This window comes from Bos indicus, chromosome 15, assembly GCF_029378745.1.
Source record: "Bos indicus isolate NIAB-ARS_2022 breed Sahiwal x Tharparkar chromosome 15, NIAB-ARS_B.indTharparkar_mat_pri_1.0, whole genome shotgun sequence".
NCBI lineage: Eukaryota > Metazoa > Chordata > Mammalia > Artiodactyla > Bovidae > Bos > Bos indicus.
Genome location: NC_091774.1, coordinates 79965042 through 79972652, shown reverse-complemented (window position 1 = coordinate 79972652; position 7611 = coordinate 79965042). Strand labels below are relative to the sequence as shown.

Here is a 7611-nt window from a genome sequence, read left to right as displayed (position 1 = left end):
CACCAAATAATGACAGATTCTCACAGTGTTTTCCAACTATATCTGAATTAAAGGCATTATATCAATGTGTTTATAGTCCTTGTAATTTATCTGCTTCTAATATATGAGTTTCCCAGATTTATCCATATATTGCAAGGATCAATGCCATTTGAAAGTCATCATTTTTTATTTTTTGCTAGAGGTGAGGTCAAAATAAAATATTAAAGCATCCATTTCACTACATTGTGACTTCATCACCCCATTGTGACTCTCACTCCCTCCCACCTACAAATCTTTGAGGCTGTCAAATCATCCCTTAAATGACTAACTGCACATCTAATGGAGATTGAAATGAAAAAGAAAATCTGTACAGATACAGATTTATGCACAGGACAGTCCTTTCAAAATTATGAAGTGGGAATGTATATTTTGCTCAAAATTAAGGTTATTTTCCACTCTTTATTTATTTAGTAGCTCTTTCCAAAACTCACTTTATTCTCTCTCAAAAAATTACTTTGATGTTTAACTATATGCATTTAAACATATATTTTTGATCTCTCTTTGTAGATTACATTTACTGTCATGCATTTTTTGTTGAAAGGTATAGTTGGTGGCACCAGCGGAGGGGGTGGGGGGGAAGGATTAGAAATGATTCAGCTTCTCTAACCTCCGTTCTTAGTGTGCACAGTGAAGGTCTGATGTTCACCCTTTTCCATGATGTTTTGTACATATTTTCAGGTGATTATTGGCCATTTGTATATCTCCTGCGAGACATTTCTGTTCACATCCTTTGTCTGCTTTTAATTTGGGTGTTTTTTCTATTGTTGAATTATAAAAGTGTTTTGTATATTCAATGTATTAGACACATCAGACATATGATTCCCAACTTTTTCCATTGTGAGGGTCACGTTTTTTAATACTTTGAGAATGTCCTTTGACAGACAAAACTTTGTTTTAATTTTCATTTATGTAAAGTCAAATTATTTATTTTTGTTTTTTGTACTGTTTATGTGTCATGTCTAAGACACCTGTCAGGAGCTAAAGTGACTTGGGAGAGAGAAAACTGAGCTGCCAATTAAATTAACAAACCATAAACATAAGATTTAAAATTGTAACCACTTCTTACAATGATAATCTCATCATAGCTCATGAAGGTTAATCATTATTTTTATATTTATTCTCAGTTTATATTTCCCGAATGGCCTGGCTGGACAAACACAATCTGACGATGCTGAATGAATTCATCCTCGTAGGAATCACCGATCTCCCTGAGCTACAGGCGCCTTTGTTTGGACTCTTCCTCATTGTTTACATGGTCTCAGTGGGGTATAACCTGGGCTTGATCATTCTCACCATGATAGACTCCAGGCTACACACACCCCTGTACTTTTTCCTCATACACCTGGCTTTTACTGATCTTGGTTACTCAACAGCGTAGGACCCAAAATGCTAGTAAATTTTGCCATAGATCAGCGTACAATCTCTTATGATTGATGTGATACCCAGCTCTCTTTCTTCAGTAGGTTTATCACCAGTGAAATTTTCATTCTTTCTGCTATGGCCTATGACTGCTACATGGCCATCTGTAACCCTCTGCTCTATACAAGCATCATGTCACAAAGGTTATGTCACACACTAGTGGCCATTCGTATCTAGACAGCCTCTTTTTGTCTCTGCTAACCATCATAAAAATTTTTATTTCATCGTTTTGTGGTCATGATGTCATTAAGCATTTCTATTGTGATAGTCTGCCCTTGATATCTTTGCTTTGTTCAGACAAACGTGAAATTAAATGGATAATTCTGATCTTTTCAATTTTTAATTTGGTTTCATCTCTTCTGATAGTTCTCATGTCCTATATCTTGATCCTTGTCGCCATCTTTAGGATGAACTCAGCGGAAAGCAGACACAAGGCTTTCTCCACCTGTGGATCTCATATGACAGTGACAGTCATATTATATGGTATTCTCTTCTTTATGTACATGCAGCCCAAATCCAGTGATTCCTTTGATACTAATAAAATGACGTCTTTATTTTATACTTTATTAATACCCATGCTGAGAGAAGGCAAAGGCACCCCCACTCCAGTACTCCTACCTGGAAAATCCTATGGACGGAGGAGCCTCGTAGGCTGCAATCCAAGGGGTCGCTGAGGGTCGGACACGATGGAGCGACTTCACTTTCACTTTTCACTTTCCACTTTCATGAATTGGAGAAGGAAATGGCAACCCACTCCAGTGTTTTTCCCTGGAAAATCCCAGGGATAGGGGAGCCTGGTGGGCTGCCGTCTATGGGGTCACAGAGAGTTGGAAACGACTGAAGTGAATTAGCAGCAATCAGATCAGATCAGATTACATTAGTGGCTCAGTCGTGTCCGACTTATTGCGACCCCATGAATCGCAGCACGCCAGGCCTCCCTGTCCATCACCAACTCCCAGAGTTCACTGAGACTCATGTCCATCGAGTCAGTGATGCCATACAGCCATCTCTTCCTCTGTCGTCCCCTTCTCCTCTTGCCCCCAGTCTCTCCCAGCATCAGAGTCTTTTCCAATGAGTCAACTCTTCGCATGAGGTGGCCAAAGTACTGGAGTTTCAGCTTTAGCATCATTCTTTCCAAAGAAATCCCAGGGCTCCTTCAAGATGGACAGGTTGGATCTCCTTGCAGTCCAAGGGACTCTCAAGAGTCTTCTCCAACACCACAGTTCAAAGGCATCAATTCTTCAGCGCTCAGCCTTCTTCACAGTCCAACTCTCACATTCATACATGACCACAGGAAAAACCATAGCCTTGACTAGATGAACCTTTGTTGGCAAAGTAATGTCTCTGCTTTTCAATATGAATCTAGGTTGGTCATAACTTTCCTTCCAAGGAGTAAGCGTCTTTTAATTTCATGGCTGCAGTCACCATCTGCAGTGATTTTGGAGCCCAGAAAAATAAAGTCTGACACGGTTTCCACTGTTTCCCCATCTATTTAACATGAAGTGATGGGACCAGATGCCATGATCTTCGTTTTCTGAAAGTTGAGCTTTAAGCCAACTTTTTCACTCTCCACTTTCACTTTCATCAAGAGGCTTTTGAGTTCCTCTTCACTTTCTGCCAGAAGGGTGGTGTCATCTGCACATCTGAGGTTACTGATATTTCTCCCAGCAATCTTGATTCCAGCTTGTGTTTCTTACAGTCCAGTGTTTCTCATGATGTACTCTGCATATAAGTTAAATAAGCTGGGTGACAATATACAGCTTTGACGAACTCCTTTTCCTATTTGGAAAGAGTCTGTTGTTCCATGTCCAGTTCTAACTGTTGCTTCCTGACCTGCATACAAATTTCTCAAAGGGCAGATCAGGTGGTCTGGTGTTCCCATCTCTTTCAGAATTTTCCACAGTGTATTGTGATCCACACAGTCAAAGGCTTTGGCATAGTCAATAAAGCAGAAATAAATGTTTTTCTGGAACTCTCTTGCTTTTTCCATGATCCAGTGGATGTTGGCAATTTGATCTCTGGTTCCTCTGCTTTTTCTAAAACCAGCTTGAACATCAGGAAGTTCACGGTTCATGTATTACTGAAGCCTGGCTTGGAGAATTTTGAGCATTACTTTATTAGTGTGTGAGATGAGTGCAATTGTGCAGTAGTTTGAGCATTCTTTGGCATTGCCTGTCTTTGGGATTGGAATGAAAACTGACCTTTTCCAGTCCTGTGACCACTGCTGAGCTTTCCAAATTTGCTGGCATATTGAGTGCAGCACTTTCACAGCATCATCTTTCAGGATTTGGAATAATTTAACTGGAATTCTATCACCTCCACTAGCTTTGTTTGTAGTGATGCTTTCTAAGGCCCACTTGACTTCACATTCCAGGATGTCTGGCTCTAGGTGAGTGATCACACCATCGTGATTATCTGGGTCATGAAGATCTTTTTTGTACAGTTCTTCTGTGTATTCTTGCCATCTCTTCTTAATGTCTTCTGTTTCTGTTAGGTCCATACCATTTCTGTCCTTTACTGAGTCCATCTTTGCATGAAATGTTCCTTTGATATCTCTGATTTTCTTGAAGAAATCTCTAGTCTTTCCCATTCTGTTGTTTTCCTCTATTTCTTTGCATTGATTACTGAAGGCTTTCTTATCTTTTCTTGCTATTCTTTGGAACTCTGCATTCAGATGCTTATATCTTTCCTTTTCTCCTTTGCTTTTCGCTTCTCTTCTTTTCACAGCTATTTGTAAGGCCTCCCCAGACAGCCATTTTACTTTTTTGCATTTCTTTTCCATGGGGATGGTCTTGATCCCTGTCTCCTGTACAATGTCACAAACCTCAGTCCATAGTTCATCAGGCACTCTATCTATCAGAACTAGGCCCTTAAATCTATTTCTCACTTCCATTGTATAATCATAAGGGATTTGATTTAGGTCATATCTGAATGGTCTAGTGGTTTTTCCCTACTGTCTTCAATTTCAGTCTGAATTTGGCAATAAGGAGCTCATGGTCTGAGCCACAGTCAGCTCCTGGTCTGGTTTTTGCTGACTGTATAGAGCTTCTCCATCTTTGGCTGCAAAGAATATAATCAATCTGATTTTGGTGTTGACCATCAGATGATGTCCATGTATAGAGTCTTCTCTTGTGTTGTTGGAAAAGAGTGTTTGCTATGACCAGTGCATTTTCTTGGCAAAACTCTATTAGTCTTTGCCCTGCTTCATTCCGTATTCCAAGGCCAAATTTGCCTGTTACTCCAAGTGTTTCTTGACTTCCTACTTTTGCATTCCAGTTCCCTATAATGAAAAGGACATCTTTTTTGGGTGTTAGTTCTAAAAGGTCTTGTAGGTCTTCATAGAACCGTTCGACTTCAGCTTCTTCAGCATGACTGGGTGGGGCATAGACTTGGATTACTGTGATATTGAATGGTTTGCCTTGGAAATGAACAGAGATCATTCTGTCGTTTTTGAGATTGCATCCAAGTACTGCATTTAAGACTCTTTGGTTGACCATGATGGCTACTCCATTTCTTCTGAGGGATTCCTGCCCACAGTAGTAGATATAATGGTCATTTGAGTTAAATTCACCCATTCCAGTCCATTTCAGTTCGCTGATTCCTAGAATGTCAACATTTACTCTTGCCATCTCTTGTTTCACCACTTCCAATTTGCCTTGATTCATGGACCTGACATTCCAGGTTCCTATGCAATATTGCTCTTTACAGCATCAGACCTTGCTTCTATCACCAGTCACATCCACAGCTGGGTATTCTTTTTGCTTTGGCTCCATCCCTTCATTCTTTCTGGAGTTATTTCTCCACTGATCTCCAGTAGCATATTGGGCACCTATTGACCTGGGGAGTTTCTCTTTCAGTATCCTATCTTTTTGCCTTTTCATACTGTTCATGGGGTTCTCAAGGCAAGAATATTGAAGTGGTTAGCAGCAATACCCATGCTGAATCCAATGATCTACAGTTTGAGGAACAAAGAGGTGAAAATGCCCTGTCTATAAATTGGAAAATATGTGCAAATATACTATTTAAAATTTACTCTAGGATATGTTAACAATGGGCAATCTATTAGTGAATGCATACCATTATTGGTGTTGTTTAAGCCTTGTAAATTTACCTCTATTGGATGAACAAGAATTGATGTATGAGAAGCATAGAAATAAAGAAAACTATTCATTACTTTGAAACAAAATATATCATTAACAGATGACTAATCCCTGCTCAGATATTCACCCATGCCTTGTTTCAGGCCCTCATCTGCCGTTCCCGCGTGTTCTTATGTGTGGCCTATTATGTGTCTCTTCCTTAAAACACTTATTTTTATAAACCAGATAATGTGTAGTACATTCACAGTTTTTCTGTAGTGCTAGCAGAGTAAAAGTTACAAAAAAGAATGGCTGATAAATATTACATAAGTGATTCATTGAAGAAATTAAACATGCATTGGCTTTTTAACAACCAAGACTCATTCTTCATGAGGCTTAGAGAAAATACAGAAAATTTGCAGAATGAAAAGTGAGCTGTATAGTATTATTGATGTTGTTGAGCAATATTAAAATGAAAAAGAAGACATAGCCAGGATGGAGCCTAAATTTTGATTAAAGTTGTCAGGTGGCCTTGTGTAAGAATGATGCTTAAATAAACACTTGAGAAGTTGAGTGAATGGAATATGTGTATGTTTAGGGGAAGTCTGCTCCCAGTCAAAAAATGAGCAGAAGATCTAAATAGACATTTCTTCAAAAAGACATACAAGTGGCCATAAGCATATAAAAAGATGCACAACTTTGATAATTATTAGAGAAATGCAAATCAAAACTACAGTAAGATATCACTTCCCACTGTTCAGAATGACTATCATTTTAAAAGTCTACAAATAGTATATGCCAGAGAGGGTATGAAGAAGAGGAAATCCCCCTCCACTGTTGGTGGAAATATAATTTGGTGCTGCCACTATGGGGTCGCAAGAGTCGGGCACAACTTAGACTGAATCGCCATCACCGCTATGGAAAACAGTATGGAGGTTCCTGTACGAGCTAAAGTTTCCATATGATCCAGCAATCCCACTTCTGAGCACACATATGGAGAACAGCAATTCAAAAAAATACATGAACCTCAAGGTTCATAGAAGCGCTATTAACAATAGAAGCGCTATTAACAATAGAAGCACTGTTAACAATAGAAGCACTATTAACAGTAGCCAAGACATGGAAGACACCTGCCCGCTGAGGGATGGACAGATAAAGATGTGGTGTGTGTACATGATGAAATACTGTTGTCATAAAAATAGAGTGAAATAATGCCACTTATATCAATATTGATAAATTTAGAGTGTATCATACTAAGTGATGTCAGGAAGAGGAAGACAAATACCGCATGATATCACTTACATGTGGAATCTAAAAGCAATGCTACAAACTAGCTTAGCAACAGAACAGAAATAAACTCCTAGACGCATGGAAAAAAAGCTTATGGTTACCAAAGTGGAAAGTGGGGGGAGGGATCAATGTGGAACTTGGAAATAGATAAAGACTAGAAGGCAATGGCACCCCACTCCAGCACTCTTGCCTGGAGAATCCCATGGATGAAGGAGCCTGGTGGGCTGCAGTCCATGGGGTCGCTGGGAGTCAGACACGACTGAGCAACTTCACTTTCACAAATTGGAGAAGGAAATGGCAACCTACTCCAGTGTTCTTGCCTGGAGAATCCCAGGGACGGGGGAGCCTGGTGGGCTGCTGTCTATGGAGTTGCACAGAGTCAGACACAACGGAAGCGATTTAGCAGTATATATATATATATATATATATATCCATTATGGTTTATTACAGGATATTAAATATAGTTCCCTGTCCTATATATATATCAGAGAAGGCAATACCACCCCACTCCAGTACTCTTTCCTGGAAAATCCCATGGACGGAGGAGCCTGGTAGGCTGCAGTCCATGCGGTCGCTAAGAGTCAGACACGACTGAGGACTTCAGTTTCACTTTTCACTTTCATGCTTTGGAGAAGGAAATGGCAACCCACTCCAGTTTTCTTGCCTGGAGAATCCCAGGGATGGGGGAGCCTGGTGAGCTGCCATCTATGGCGTCGCACAGAGTTGGACAGGACTGAAGTGACTTAGCAGCAGCAACAGCAGCATATACATATATATATATATA

The 7611-nt window shown here is 39.8% G+C and overlaps 1 pseudogene; it reads left to right on the top strand.

The window, feature by feature from the left end:
• Positions 1-319: 319 nt before the first annotated feature.
• On the top strand, positions 320-5453 carry LOC109569100 (olfactory receptor 8K3-like; annotated as a pseudogene).
• Positions 5454-7611: the final 2158 nt, after the last annotated feature.